Source organism: Caretta caretta, chromosome 13 (genome assembly GCF_965140235.1).
Source record: "Caretta caretta isolate rCarCar2 chromosome 13, rCarCar1.hap1, whole genome shotgun sequence".
Classification (NCBI taxonomy): domain Eukaryota; kingdom Metazoa; phylum Chordata; order Testudines; family Cheloniidae; genus Caretta; species Caretta caretta.
The window spans coordinates 19,821,702-19,837,463 of NC_134218.1; the positions used below are offsets into that span (position 1 = coordinate 19,821,702).

General features: G+C 46.9%; 1 protein-coding gene and 1 long non-coding RNA gene across 3 annotated transcripts in view; one reads left to right on the plus strand and one right to left on the minus strand.

Annotated features, from left to right (window-relative positions):
* HNF4A (hepatocyte nuclear factor 4 alpha) overlaps positions 1–15,762 on the plus strand; it is a 65,641-nt gene that overhangs the window by 16,457 nt on the left and 33,422 nt on the right. The gene's annotated exons all lie outside the window — the stretch shown is intronic.
* Positions 478–10,601, minus strand: LOC125622477 (uncharacterized). Of its 2 annotated transcripts, XR_012664716.1 has the most exons (3): positions 10,192–10,570; positions 4,597–4,799; positions 478–1,127 (listed from the first exon to the last, which is right to left on the minus strand). It is a non-coding gene; the product is annotated as an uncharacterized LOC125622477 (long non-coding RNA). The 2 variants fall into 2 exon arrangements; XR_007352736.2 differs by lacking the exon at positions 4,597–4,799 and having other exon boundaries at positions 10,192–10,601.

Sequence of the window (15,762 nt, forward strand, 5' to 3'; positions counted from 1 at the left end):
GGATGCAGGGATTCTTAGCCGAGGTGCCCCTGCTGATTTCACCTGTTACAATAGTGCAGGTAGCCACAGCCACGTATGGCTTTGTAGGTCAATATCAGCGCCTCGTATGACACTTGGGAGTGAACAAGAGGAAACCCGTTCAGCGAAACATTCCCCATCTGGCTAGCAGCACTGAGCTGCAGCTTGTGTAGCTTTCAGTAATAGCCCCATATAGAGCGCACTGCCGCGATAACGAGACCAGGACTGTATAGCCCACAGGAGGTCCCAAAGGTGAGCTTATTCCCAGGGGTACATCCAAAGATGGAAAGCTACATATCAAGCGTGCTCTAATGCACTGACAGTAATAGTACTAGTAACACTGCCCATATATATAGGGCAGCCCAGTGCATTCGATTATTACATCACTCCCTATCCTTTCGTAATGGGGACAGTGGAACATGTGCCCCTCTGTGTAGCACAGGAGACTCAAGCGCAGGCTGTTGTACCAAGGTATTTTATTATGGATGTTTGTACAGAAACATTTTCAAATAAAGGACTTTTGCTTCCCCCTTACCTTGCAGAGACGGACTCACACCAAGTCGTTTTGCTAAACTCAGCATGGCATGTTTTCAAAAGCAGCCCCTGCATTTGCACACGCAGTTGTGAACCCCCAAAAGCTGCAGCTGTGTGTGTGTGCAGATATGTGGATGCCAGATCAGAGGCCAGGGTTAGGACCCTTTGAAAAGGTGGCCCAGAAGGCACAGGACACCCCTAGGGGCATGGTCGCAGGGTGCAGAGCTCGGGCCACCTTATAATTCATGTTCAAGCATTTGTCAGAACTCTTTAAAAGCCGTAACTCCATTGTATAAACTCCGGCTTCCAATCAAATCTCATTGTGACCAGCATTAAGAGATTAGCTTATCCCTGCAGCCCTTACTCCAGCTGGCTTCCCGGTTACTTGCGCTGAACATGGCTCCTTGTTCACAGCCCTTGTGGTACTTGCTGGGTAGAAATCCCTGTCTGGGGGTGACACTGCTCTAGCTTCTTCCTGGGGCCCAACGGATCCTCTGGAAAATGAATGGCAGCAGCTATAACTTGCTCCAGGAGATGCCAGGTACTGGTAGTAGGTCTATAACTTTACAGTCAGCCTAGTGGGGAAAGAATGGTATTTTCATAGCAAGCGTTGTGAAAGTTCATCCAGATGAATTCAGCAGAGCTGTGCTAATGACCCTCCCCCACATCTGCTGTCCACATGCCGGACTGCTCTGAAACCCCCACCGGAGAGAACAGGAGAGCACTGAGAAAGCTCCTGGGCAGTGGCTTTGGGAAAACATCCCTCGGGGTCAGTGCATTAAGGGATCCTTCAGGGCTAGGCAGGGGGGGTTCTGCCTGCCTCTGAGGTACCTCGTGTGTAACCACCATGGCACTCGTCTGGTTTAAGAATATCCCAAACCAACATTTCTCCTCAGCCCCCATCTGCCCCTTATATTTTGCCAGCTGTTTATGGGTGACCAGAATTTCTGCAGCCAGCACTGAATTCTCTGTTACCCTGAAGTCTCTGGGGCAGGGCCTGAATCTAGTGCCACAGTCCTGTTATCCCAGTCACTAGGCTACTGCCTGGAACCTGCATTGAATTGTCTGTCCCCTGGAGGTCCCCCTGCCACTGGCCAGAAGTAGTCTGCATTTCCTACTAGTCTGGAGTACCTGGGACTAATGCATTCTCCCTTATTTACAGTGATTGAAAAATAGGTTTAGGACCCTCAGAGGATTCACCCCCATGTTACTGATCCTATCTCAGCCCTGCAAGGGTATGTCTACACTGCAGCTGGGCGCGAACCTGCCAGCCCACGTAGACAGACTCATGCTAGCAGGGTTCGAGCTAGCATGCTAAGAATAGCTGTGTGGCTGTAACCACTCTGGCAGTGATTCGGACCAGCCACCTGACCCCCTAGGCTTGAGCTCTGGTCTCTAGCCCAAGTCTCTGCACACACAGCTATTTTTAGCCTGCTATCTCAAACCCCACTAGTGCGAGTCTGTCTGGCCAGGTTTGGCGATTCACTGGCAGCTGCAGTGTTGGCAAAGAAATCCCTGATTACTCTGCGATGCATTTTGCCTTCTTGAGAGTGAACTGTGTAGTGAGATCATGGCCTGAATTGTGGTGACCGTGATGTCTCTGCTCCTCGGGAACGATGGGACTGCTCGAATAGCAATACAAACCACTAGGCACTCTGGTCAGCCAAAAGGGACTTAGGATTCCATTTCTGCATAGCGGAAATCAGGGACTCTGCTTGGACATCACAAGTCCTGCCAAGTGGGTCTCCCATTTCAGATGAACATGTATCATTTCAAGGTGACATACCGTGATGCGTATAGTCACAGCATCTCCTCACATAAGGTGGGGCTTTGTTAGGAGAATGTGTTTGAGTAACAAGGGGCCTCTTCTCCCCTGGGTGCATGGGAAAACAGCCTCAGACCAACCCGAGGGGCACAGAAGTCGCAGGAACACAGTGTAAACTGGAAGCTGCTCACTCTTCAACCACCCCAAGGCTGCAGAATTCAACCCCAGCTCACTGAGTGGAAAATGTACCTGCGAGCTGGGACTAGCTCCTTGTCACAGTGGGGCTACTCCATAGCATGCGTCATTGGGCCAGGCCTGGTACTGCAGACTCTCCCTGCCTTACCCCACAAGTTATGGCTGCCTGCTCAGAGCAGGGCAGCCTGGGCTGTAATTTCAGCGTCAGGCTCTGTGCAGTTACAAACACAGAATTTGGCTGCCTGTATATTCAACAATCAAACATCAAAGGCATATGCTTGGTTGCAGCGCTTGAAAGCAAGGATCTGACCTGGCCCTGGCATTTTGGGTTAGCACTGGGTGCTCCTCCTCTGTCCCAGTCTCACCCCACGCTTGTCCTGAGAGGCAGCAGGCAAGCCTTCTTAACTGGCCTGCTGGCTCCTGATTGGTCAGCATCTCCTCCTGGCCCTTCTAGGCCACGAAACGACTAAGTCTTATTGGTAGCCCAGCCTGAGACAGTGGGTTTGCCTTGAGCAGAGTGTTGTTAGGGTGTGAACATCTCTATCAGGGGGCGCAGAAGGCCTGAGAGACTCCATTACACTCCCTCTATAACACCCATGGGCTGGGATGTTCGCTGAAAGGGAAGAGGACGGGAATGTGTTTAAAACTCACTTTTGAACTGAGACTCGGCAATCCTCCCGGTCATTTGCTCAGCTCTCCTTACCTACGCACCTCCTCTTGTCACCAGAGCATTCTTCCTGTCTGCCGACGACTCGGGGTCAGGAACCTTGCCGTTCAGGGTCCCGCACTCACTCTGCGCTACACCCTACGCAGAATGCCAGGCCCAGAAGCTGGTGGGCAGAGGAAGGCAAACAACCCACAGGACTATGGGGGAGGGTCAAATAAATGCAGTCAAAGGGGTTACCTCTAGCCCGTCTCCCATGATACGTGCACTGGATGGATAAACGTGCGCTAGCAGGGCTTGAGCTAGCTCACTAAAAATAGCTGTGTGGCTGTTGTGGCTTGGGCAGGAACGTGGGCCCCCAAGCCTAGGAAGCTGGGGAGGTTGAGAGCCCAAGCTGCAGCCTGAGCTGCAACATCCACGCTGCTAAGTTTAGCATGATGCCTCGAGCCTCGCTAGCATGAGTCTGTCTACCTGGGCTGGGAGGCTCACTCTGAGCTGCAGCGTAGACCTACCCCTATAGGCCCAGGATGGAAAGCAGCTGTCACCCAGTTCCAGCCGAGACAGAGGAGAGCTCTAGGGCTCAGTCCACATTTAGGGCCCAAACAAACTCCCACTGAAGCTACTGAGAAACTCCCTCAGCAGAGCCCAGCCCTGTGCTCCTGGCTGATGTACCTTTAATGAAGCCTGGCATCATGTCCTGAGAGACAAAGCTTCAACCCTTCGCCCGCAAGTCACTGGGTGGTGTCTAACTCTCTCTATACTCTGACATCAGTATGAATTGCTGCTACATTCTCAGGGTCTCTCTGCTCTGCTGAGCCCTGCCAGTACAACCACATGCACTAAAATCCCCTCTAGCTCTGTCCATATGGAGCGGAGACAGACTTTTTAGGAACTGAATAGGGCGCTCCTAGTCTAGGGAATATCAGACTCTCCAGATGCAAACTTCGTAGGCTGAAACTGGCCAAATCCCTTCTGAAAGTCAGAGACAAAGTAGATGATGATGGGATTATTTTTTACTAGCCCTTACCCCCTATGCAAGCTTCACAGGGACAGTTCTACAGTCAGGAAGCCTGGTGAGTGCCACATATGCAAATTCCTAGCTAGCCAAGTCTGAACTAACTAACCTGGGACTCCCTGTGTTTTCTCGCATAGCTCACTAGGGAAAAATTAGATTTCCCCAGACAGTGCTAGGGAAATCCCAGACTGGGGCTCTGCCCTCCTCCTGCCTACAACACTTCCTAGCAACATCCCTGAACTTAATTCTGACATTTTGTAGACCGCAAGGCACATGAACCCAAGACTGACACTTTGCCAACGCACATGGTATATGTTCTGAGATTAGGATAGACAGATCGACCTCCACAACACCTGATAAAGATATTGGTTCTGTAGTCACTGCCATTGAACAATTTGCTGATACCTTTTGTGAGATGGGTTGGTAGTCTGCAGTGCAATTCCTGGTTTGTTGGCCCCCCGCAGGAGAGAGGCCAAGGACTGAATGGGGCATGGAGATTGAACTCCCCACTCTCCATAGAAGCAGACTCTCGTGTTCAGTTTTGCGCCTGTCCTTTGGCTAAAGGGTTCCCGTCTGCAGAGCTAGCAGTTTCTCCCTTTTCATTGGCACTAAAATCCATTTGAATCAAACAAGAGAGAAAGAAATTATGGAGGGATGTGTTTTTGTAAAACGTTCCCATCTTGTTTCTGCTTCTGACACATGCTGTTGCTTCCGAGAAGCAGCCCGGTCCATGCCCTGTCAGAACATCTCTCTAGATAAAGTCATCCTCTGCCAGCACGTTTTGATTAAACCTGCTTTGGGGGCACTTGTACTGGGAGTTATACCCAGTTAATCATTGTATTCTTTATCAGTTGATGATTGATTTAGAAAAGTTCATGACTTCGGTGTTTGAAACATTTAGTTGACTCAATGTATGCAGTTTATGGTCATAATATATTTTAAAGCTTTTATGACAGAAGAGGCCATTAGCCCAGGGTGCTGGGGGAACCAATTGTGATAAATAATAATGTTATTCTGCCTTTGAGTTCCGGGTTCAGCTTAAAGGGGAACTAATGATTTGCAGTGACGTGCGTTATCTTGGAAGTTAGCCAGATGGCGCTACAGCATCCATGTCTGTGTTGTTAATGTGACTGTTTGGATTATAAACCTCTCCTGCTCCGGAGTTACTGGTGATTCTTGTGCCCTAACATTACATAGATGACATCTTTCTTCAATGAGAGAATCAGAAATATTAGGGGCAGGAATATGAGATCATCCAGTGTATTTGCCTGTCTGGATGAGTGCCTGGGGCGTTGCCTATTTTTGACCAACTCCAGAAACCAGGATTATCCCAGAATCTCACTTTTGAGACTTTTTTTTTAATGTCCAGCTTGATATTTCCTTTTGCTCTAGTTCTGTTGATCCATTCCTCCACCTACACAGTTCTGCTCCCTCCTTGATACTGATACCCTTGAAATATCTCTGAACAGTTCTCAGTTCCCATCAGACCCTTTCTTGCTCTTTTCTGGATCCTTTACAATTTCCCCATCCCTGTTTTTTGTATTGGGATGCCCCAAACTGCACATGAAATCTTCAGGTGTTTTTGGTGTCAACCTAATACAAAGAGGCTTTGAACAGCAAATAGCACAATGTCATTTCTGCTGGGAATGGTTGGAGAAGATGGATGCGGTGTCAAGAGATGAAATATTGTTCAGTATCATGGTGCTAGTGTAACGTAGGCTCGCTCAGTGTGGGGCTCTGTTCCCCTCTAGAGGTGGCTGGGCCACCGCCAGAGTTTGACGAGCCTGCTACCATCTTGGATAATAGAAAGAGCAGTACAGAACGCCATACACATCTTATCATAGACACAGGCTACCACAGCATATAAAACCTCCCTGTCCTCTCCTCCTTACACTGGCTTCCCACAGAATACCACATCAAGTTCCAGGTCTTGGTGCCTATCTTCAAGGCGCTCCATGGCCTGGGCCCAGTATATCTAAAAGATTGTCTAAAACGGTGGGATGGACACCCATGGTCAACAACTTTGCTCCTCTGGCACAATGGAACTTTCTTCAGAAAGTGGAAAATTCGTCTATGTGGGAGACAGAACTTCTCAGAGCTGGTCCCAGACTGTGGAATGAACTCCCACAGGAACTAAGGACCATCCCACACCTCCCTACCTTCCATTCCAAGCGCAAGGCACATTTCTTTGACCTTGTCTTCTCTCACATAAACAAGTAGCAACGTGAAAACAAACACGTGGCAGATGTTACCCACTACTGGGAGGCCTTCAGTGGACTAGAGCTGGGTCTTTTAGCTCAGGTAAAGAAGTTCATACTTATGACCCAGCAGTCACAGGTTTGATCCACATTGCCAACAACCACCAGGGCATGGCATTACACTACCAGGGTAAATTATAGTACAAGGCAGAAACTGTAGTTTAAGAAAGATGTTTGTGGTTGTGTCCCCATGGAGTCATGTGGTGGAATGTGTCAGATCGATCTGTCCTTCTGAGTGGCCCCACCCCTGCAGTACCTGAGTACCCCACGCATTTTAAATGAAGTCTTACAGATGGGTAACTGAGGCACAGAGAGATGAAGTGACTTTCCCATAGTTACACCGGGAAGCCATGCAGTGCCAGGAATTGAACCTAGCTCTCCTGAATCCCTGTCCAGAACTCCCACCACCACCACCATAAGACCAACCTTACTCTCGCATGAGCAAAGAGGCTCTTCCAACTCTTCATTCATTACAGCTCCTTATTGGCTCAGACAGAGAGAGGCTAATGTTTAGTTCAACTGGGCGAGCTGCTACTGCGGCCGCTGCCTATGAACCATGGAGGTCTCATTTTTTAGTCTCAGTGTGTGAACATGTAGGATGCATCCAGAGCATTTCTGGGCCCCAGATGAGGGACTCCACTAATTGATTAACTCCATTTGACAGGTCTAGAGTGAACAGCCCAATGCCCAGAAGAAGTCTGCCATGCTATCCTGTGCAGGACATCCATCAGGAAGGCTTTTGTTACAGGAAGATGCTTTTTGTCCTTTGGGAAATCTCCTATCTAAGCAGTGACTTTATCTCCTCTTTCCTTATCTATGCTAGGACTGAGATTCTCAGCAGGACATAGTGGTCAGTGGATCCCCTACTTTCCTACACAGCCCCAGCTCCTAATCCATTTGGGCTTCGGAGCAGTGTACCATCTCTTATGGTCCCTTGCAATTAGCCCCATTTGTCCATTTCCCAGTCCTGGCAGTGGATGATGCAAATGGTACAAACAGTGAATCAGGGCCCTTTCCAGCAGGCAGGTCGTTCCAAGGAATTGTTTTGCAAAAAAAAAAAAAAAATTGCTTTGTAACCTTTGTTGATTTTGGCAATTCTCCTCCTCTGACAACAGCGATTCTGGGTATCGCTCCACTGGCTGGAATTATCCAGGAGCTTTTTCATGTCTGTATAATGAACATGAAGTAGAAGCAAATGAAACCTAAATGAACTGCAAATGGCCTGCAGGGACTAGTGGCAAGGCGCTCGCTGTGTCTGCTGAGCTGTATGCTGAGCAGGGATCCCTGCATTCCTGAGTCAGAATGGGTGGCATTTATCTCCCACAGGCTCCAGACTTGCATCACTTCATTCTGGCCCTTTTGTTCTCCTCGAATTTTCCTTTCCACTAAATGGTCATTTTGAAACTGAAAATCTGCCAAAATGTATACACTGTATTTTGAACATTTCCCTTTGAAACCACCTTTCCCCTCAAGATTGGCTCTTGCTTTGCTCCAGAATAGGCTAATTTTCACTGGAATCAAGTTTGTAATGAACTATTCACAAATCTGTGGTGCATTTGGGGGCAAAAATAGGTCCATTTGCAATATTAAAATAAAACAAGAAATGGAGTCTGCAGTTTTTAGCCAAGCTGGGGGGGCGCTGTATAAAAGTAACTACATGGAACTTTTCAGTTCTCTTCCCAGCTGTGCCAGTGACTCACTGCATGATCTTGACTGAGTCATTTCAGCCCAGATATTCAAAGCAGCACACATGGAATTGTGTGCACCAACACATATAACTGACCATTTGCACATGCAGTTACCATGACTATAGTGCAGACTCAGTGACTGTGCATACAGATTAGATGTGCAATTGCACTGGCATATCTGTGAGTGCAGTTGTATGCAATTCTGAAAACCTGGGCCTTAGCTCTCTGGGTTAACTGTCTTATTAAAAAATCCAAACCAACCAACCAAACAAAAAAATGGCAGTAACAATAATTACTTCCTGGGGGTGTTTAGAGGCTTTGTCAGCATTAATAAAGCCCTCTGAGATCCTGGGATGAAAGGTGCTGTGTGGGCTAATCTTACCATGGGATATGTTTAAACGGTCTGAGTGTCTAAGTGTTGACAGTTCTCTTTCCCTATCCCTTTTGCATGGCAGCTGTTTATTATCGTTCCTTTAATTAGCTCAGGCTCTCTGAGAATGTCCTTTGCAGCTTCCAGTTCAAATACGTGGATGGAGATTTAGTGGAATCTTTTCCCTACTCCCAAGCATGCCTTATTCCACATGTTCCAAGTGCTTTGGAATACTCGATACCCTAAACCATTCCCAGTGGATCCTTGGCAGCAGAGCACATTTTATGGACAAGTGACTGATTTTTCCTGGGCTTGGACATTTTCAGAGAACTCCTCTTGTCTGCAGTGGTGAACTAGCCTGAGGTTAATTTAAGCACCTTGCAGTGTGTTTAGTTTGTTGTGCTCTGATCAAGCCCCAATTCCTGTTAGCAGGCAACATGTTACAAAATGTGCAAGTAATGGCATATCTGTCACAATGTGTGGGCCCCCCTGGGCCCAGCAACCAGTCTGACTTGGCTGCCTTAACGTGCCATATGCCAGCCCCAGGCGATGCAGGCATGGCATCATCATCTCCTGTAAACACCAGCCCCCAGAAACAACTGGCCCAGGTGCCAAGACCAGATCTACAGATAATTCCTAGGAATTTAAATACTGGGTCTACCCTAGGAGTCTGAGTCTGTTGTGCTTCTTACTCGTCACTTTCACCACTTCACAGACTATGTCGCTTTCGGATTATGCCTTAGGGGTCAGTTCATCCCCCTCGCCATGCCATATATATGTCCTAGTGAGAGTTATATGTGCAGATCAAGGGGAAAATAGACCCCTAATTAATTCTGCTGAACCTTACAGCTCCCTGGAGGCTTCTCCCACCTGTCAAGAATATTTCCAGGAAGTGTTACTGGGCCAGAGCTTCAGCTGGTGTATGTCAGCTGATCGACACCAGCTCTTTACCTGATGCTTGTTTCAATTGGCTAGAGAACCATAGCTCTCTGCGCCCCAGACTGACTCCAGTCAAATTCCTCAGAGCTGCTTATTAACACACAGAAAACTCTGCTCTGTAATTGTTTATGGGACAAATTCCGGCAAAAGGCAAATGGGATTTGACAATGTGGCCAAAATATCCCTGTTTACAAAAAGTATGACAAAATACAAGCCCTTGGCTTTATCTTTCCCATTTGGAAACAGCCACAGAGCAAATATACTCAGGGCACAGAAGGGGGGGAAATTGATATTGACTTTAGAAAAACTGTTCTTTAAAAAAATAATCTCTCTAGATGCCCAGATGCAGTGCTGGACCCCAAAGTCTTGCATAAGGGTTTAAAGCCTGCCTGCTAGCTTGCAGGGTTTGTGTGTGAGCAAGTCATGCAGTAAACTATTCTCTGTTAATTTTTTAATGCAAAATAAACAGGCCAAGAAATGATTAGCATGCAAGCAAGTTCAGCCGAATTGGGGAAATGAGAGAGTGAGGAGGCTAGCTGGAGTTATCAGTTAACCACATGAAGTGCCTCTGCTTCCAAGAGCTAATTCTGCCTGTTGCTTTCTGTACCCTTTTAAATTGCCTTTTTTAAAATTAAAGTAATGACCTAAAATGGCTAGTATAAGCACAATGGGAACCCTTGTTTTCTCTTCTCTTTTTCTGTTTATAATGGCTGTGCACAGGAATTGCAGGTGGTAAGGGTCCTACCTGGGTTATTACAGATGATCAGCATCTTCTTCCCCATTCCCAAATTCGAAAGGAAGCTGTTAGATTAAGACGAAAATGTGGAAATCCACTTTGTATGTGCGCGACCGTTCTGGTGAGAGTTTCAGTATGATCCCAGCAGATCCAGCGAGTGAACAGAAGAGACTGCGAGGCAGGGAAAAAGCATAACTAGGTAGTTGCTTGGAATGGAGTTTGGTCAGTGGTCGGAGATCTATATTCTCAGATAGACAGGACTTTGTCCACAAACTGGAATTTGAAATTTCAAAGGGAGAAAAGCAGAAGAGACCTTTCCGGGTGTGGAGATGACTATGCTGATGTCATTTCCCCAGGACTTTTGTTCTTTAGCTTGTAACTCAGGCGGTTTGCGCTTCTCCCTCAGCTTATTTGGTGAATGAGAGACTGAAAGATCAGACAGAGAGAGAGAGATGTTTGTTGATGACATTCAATGTGGCAATAAACACACGTCCCAGCTGTGAAGCCGGGAATCCAGGACAAAACTTTTCCAAAATTTGGGGTGGGTTCAGACCTAGTATTTTGGGTTTGAACCCAGCTCTGGTTTACATACACTCATGGCAAAGCCACTTTGGTCACAGTGGAGGCCTGGAGAATGTAGGCCGAAATGTTTAGAAATGGCCTCTACATTTGCACCAGCTGTGAATTATTCCTGCGAATTGTAGCAACTGGACATCTAGCTCTAGGCCTGAAGGTGTAATGCAGGATCTTAGATATCCAGTTATTGCCATTTGGGCTTGAAATTTGTTGTGGGTACAACATTGTGCATGAAAAACTAGAGGCTAGGGGGACGCCCAGCTGAAAAACAGATCTTGAAGGTGAAGCCTGGATGGTTACTGTAAACTTGTATGTGTTTGAGATTCCATACTCCAGGTACTACTCACTCCAAACCATGTGGCTGCAGCCCTACCTGCTGCTTTGGCAAAAGTTCACCAGGGACCTTAAGAATGTTTATTCTAGGTCTTTCTGATCCAGGGTCTGCTTTAGGGACAACAATGCAACTGACCACTTGAGGACACACTTTTCTGAGGGCTCCCTGGTCCTATTCTGATTTTCATGGCTCACCCATCTCCCTCTCCAGTTGTGGGACTGGGGATGCAAACACTCACTACTCATCATGCCATCTCCCACTCCTTCCAGCAGCCCAGAGCCGTAACTCTTGCCTTAGTCCTTTTCTGATGCCTCTTCAGCTAGCTCTCCTGCAGCAGCGCAAAACTTCACTTTTTCTGGTCTGCTAATCTGACTCTGCATGGAAACCTTGCAAGTGAACAGGGGGCCTTGGGATGGCCATTGGGGTCTGTAGGGAGTGCAGGACAGAGCATCTGTCTTTGGTTCTGGGGGAATCAAAGCTCACCTTTGGAATCCTATTTTCAACAGATTATGGAGCCTCAATGCAGTGCTTTTGAGGCAATACTCCTCACAAAATTATTCTGCCATATCATTTTCTGCTTCCAATGGCTTCTGCTTACTACAGGCCTCAGGCTTCCTGGATGTGAGGAAGGCCATCTCCATGCTGAATGGAAGGAGAGGCCTGAAGAATTGCTTCCCCTGCTTCCTTCGCTGTCACAGATAGCACTTACTGGATAATAAAATGCCTTGAGTGTCTATCAGCTAATACCTTCAATCAGCCAATGGTCTCAAGGACTTTACAAACATTAATTACTTCAGCCTTTGTCTGTTTTACAGATGATAAATCAAAGCACAGAGGCGAAGTGACTTGCTCAAAGTCACAGAGTAAGCCAGCAGAACGGGAATCCTAACGCCCAGTCTGCTGCTCTCACCACTAGGAACACTGCTTCTCATGCCTCCCATCTTGCTGTGGCTTCTGAATCATGACAGATTGTGTTTTAAGAAGTCACTGGGGTTTTCCTTTCTCCCTAAAGAACAACAATGATTTTTCAATCCACTTTCAATAACTCCATTGACAGGACAAGGTATGGAAGTGCTGCCAAAGGTCACGTCCCTAAATATCTGCACATAGAAAGGGGTCCCACTTTAGTCATAGGGCAGTGGGGGTTATGCGGCCGGGGTCATGTTCTCTGCTGGTATAGCTCCGTCGAATTCAATGGGTTGCCACTTCCACCGACTGTGAAGCTAGTTGTGCATCCCTTTCCCTTCTTCCAAATTTATTCTTCCTTGCTATTTAGAAGGGGGTTGTTACATTTATTTGTAATAGAATTAACAATCTAAAATTATCAGTATATGCCTGTTATAGATTTTGGGCTCAGCCACACCACACATATAAGCAGGCCAAGAGACCCAGTTCCAATCAGCAGCGTGGACAGGCACCATCTGTGTTGGAATCTTGTCGTGTTCACAGTATAAACTGTAACTGGATCAGCAGAGAGGCATGTTATAACTTCAGTGGCTCTGTGCAGGTAGTACTGACAGGCCCTGTGTCTCTCTGAGTGCGTCTCTCTCTGTCTCTATGCACACAGGAGTGGTGGATGATGACATCCTTCCCATGCCTGTTTATTAATTGCCCTGTATCCTGCTCGTTTAATGAGGCGCGTATTTTATTTGCTGGGAATCCCCTTTCCTCTTAGTGAAATTGCCAAGCCTGTCAGTCTGTATATGGGCCAGGATTAGTCTCATATCAGCCTTGTATGAGGAAAAACACAGGAGAATTTACTGCTCTCTGATAAAACTGAACGATTGCCCCATATGCCGGGTACTCTGGTTCCTGGAATTCTAACAGTTTCCTATTACAGCTGTCTCATGTAGTATGAAGTCCTGGGAAGGCAGGTGGGGAGAAAGATTGGTGGGGTGGTAGGAGGAAGTTTCCCAAACCAACTGGATTCTGTCTGGGGCTCTGCTCGGCGCATGTGGAGCTGCCATCCACCGGGACTCTCATCGCCAGGACAGAACATGGAGAGATCCATCGTCCAGCCCAGATTCCACCCTTAAACCCTCCATAGCTTCTGCCTTCTTTCCTCCAGCTGCTGCTACTTGCTGAAACTGGGCCAAATTCTCCTCTCAGCTGCACTGGTGTCAATGAGCCTGATCTTGGACCCACTGAAGTTGATGAGAATATTTCCTGTGACTTCAAAGGCCATTTTTCAAAGCCCCAGTGTGGGTTTACTCCTCTGAAGTCAGTGGATTTGCTCTGGATTGTTACTAGTAAAATCAGAATTTGTCCCTCCCTCTGACTGTACTAAAAGGGAAACATCTGCTAAGTGGGGCAGAAAAATTCAAATCAGCCTAAAAAGGAAGAGAAGATTTGTCCATTAAATAATGTTTTAAGGGGTCCCCTCTCAGGCCACCCATTCGCCGGTCCTGGTCTATGTGCTTAGCCCAGGATGGGTCGGTGTGTCATTCAAAGATGCCATCATGCAGGGACCAATTTACCACTGATTCATCAAGGGAGTCTCTCCTAAACTCTCAATAGAGAAGTTGTCAGTCTCTCAGGGAGAGGGGAATCCTCTCATACTAGACTGGAGCTTGGGTAACTTGACTAATGAGTAGGATGGTCTATTGTTGATGGGAGCAAAATCAAGCATTGCCAGTCGTGTACCCCATCCCTGCTTTGGTGTGACCATCCTCAAGGATGCAGGAAGTGTGTAGTCTCCTTGTCCCAGTCAGTCTTTGACCTCTCTGCTGAAATAAGGGTTTTGTGATATGGGAGTTAGGTATCTTTGAAGATCTGGGTCTTGTACACTAGGAACTGAACTGAAAACACCAGTAATGGTGAATTGCAGTCACCATCAACCTAGAGGTGAAAGGCTCCTATGTCCTGTTGACAGTTCCCAGCCTCCTGTGCCATCTAATTTTCCTCAAGCTCCCCCGTTCCCGTTTCGCATACATCTCTTCGTTTTCTATTCCTAGCATTCTGAACCCTCCCTGCCATATGTCCTCCAGACCTAATGGGAGCGAGCAAGTATTTCAGTCTTATTTAGTCAGCAGCCTAGCTGAACAAAGACTTGTTTTGCTGAACTAAGCAAAATGGGCCATGCTTTTATGATATTTTACTAGACACTATGGCAAATCCTGCACATATTTGACTTAGTGTCTGAACCATTTATCTAATCAAAGGGATCACTCTGGCCAAGCCTGGATTGGGACTGAGGTCCCAGGAATGAGGCTGTTAAGGGGCTGTATTCTACCACCCTCACCTCACACACATTGTTTCAAACAAATGAATTCCTGGCTCAGAATCCTCCTTGCTGAAGGGGAAGTGATATACCAGCCATGTGAGTTCAGAGTGGGGGTCCTTTGTATCTTTAATGATCCTTCTGCAACCACCCCAGGGAAAAACACTAGACATCAATCCCAAGAAAGGAATGTGGGGCTTTCCCATACCTCCAGCAACCAAGCTGAAGCAAGGTACCCTATGGAGCATACTGCAGTAGCCTCAGGGTATGGATGGTGTCTGTGCCTTCAGATATAGACTGTCAGTGTCTTGGGGCACAGACTTTGCAAAACACCATGCGGAGGACATCACCATGATTTTCCGTTCATGTGTCGAATGTCACAGCCCAGTGGCATGTACCATTTCGGAATCCGAGGGCCCCGGATTTCAGTGTTGAGCTGTCATAGGGAAGCCATTCCTATCAGTCAAGTCTTTTTGACTCAACGTGGCCCAGCCTGTCCTGTGCGCCTGTGAAGAGTGATTAAAACTAGTTCAGGGCCATTAACTCGCAGTGTGTAGATTAAATCGCCCTGCATTGATTGAGAAATAAACTGGGATGTTTTGATTACACAGAGAGCTGACACTAATCGTTAATTACTGGCCCTTCTATGCAATTTCAGCTGATGCTGTTAAGTGATAAATTGATTTTCACTTGTTGATCTTGTGTTGTTGTGCAATGGAAATTACAGTGGATTGTACAAAACCTTCCCAATGCAAACCACTGCCACACACTGGATAAACTGGCATCCCATAAAACCCCCAGATGAAGCCAGGAGCTCAGAAAAAGAGCACCTCTGTTTTCTGACATTTGTAACATACATTCTTACTGTCCTGTATTATTCGAAGGTCTGATCCAAAGCCCATGGAAGTTAATAGAAAGTCTCCCATTGATTTCAATGGGCTTTGGATCAGGACTTAACTCTACAGCATGTGTTGCGTGCTATAGTATATAAGAAAGACACCCTGCAGAATAAAGTTCTGTTGGATTATAAAATGCCTGGTGGAATTTTTAAAATACAAACACACAGGGCAGATTTTTCAGACTGGCCCTTGAAAATCAATTACAGGAAAATGAGTTGCTCTTCCGGGGTGAGATTTTTCAAAAATGTTAGACACACAAAAAAAATGTCAGTGCAATTTTATGTCTAATCCACCGTGCGCTCAAAATGCACACAGAGTCACACTCGTGCTCACGTTTGACACGTACCTTTGCATGCCAGGCTCTTCTGAAAATCTGTCCCTGAAAGTTGTTGGGAATGGCTGTGGAGTGAGAAGTGTTTATAGTGAGCTCTGGCCCTGTAAAACTCAGTTTATAGGGAAGTAAAATGAAAGTCCCCCATTGTTACCATGTGTAAATGGCAATTCCGGTTAAAGTGACCTTCTGTGAAAGGAAAGCGAGAGAGAGAAAAGGG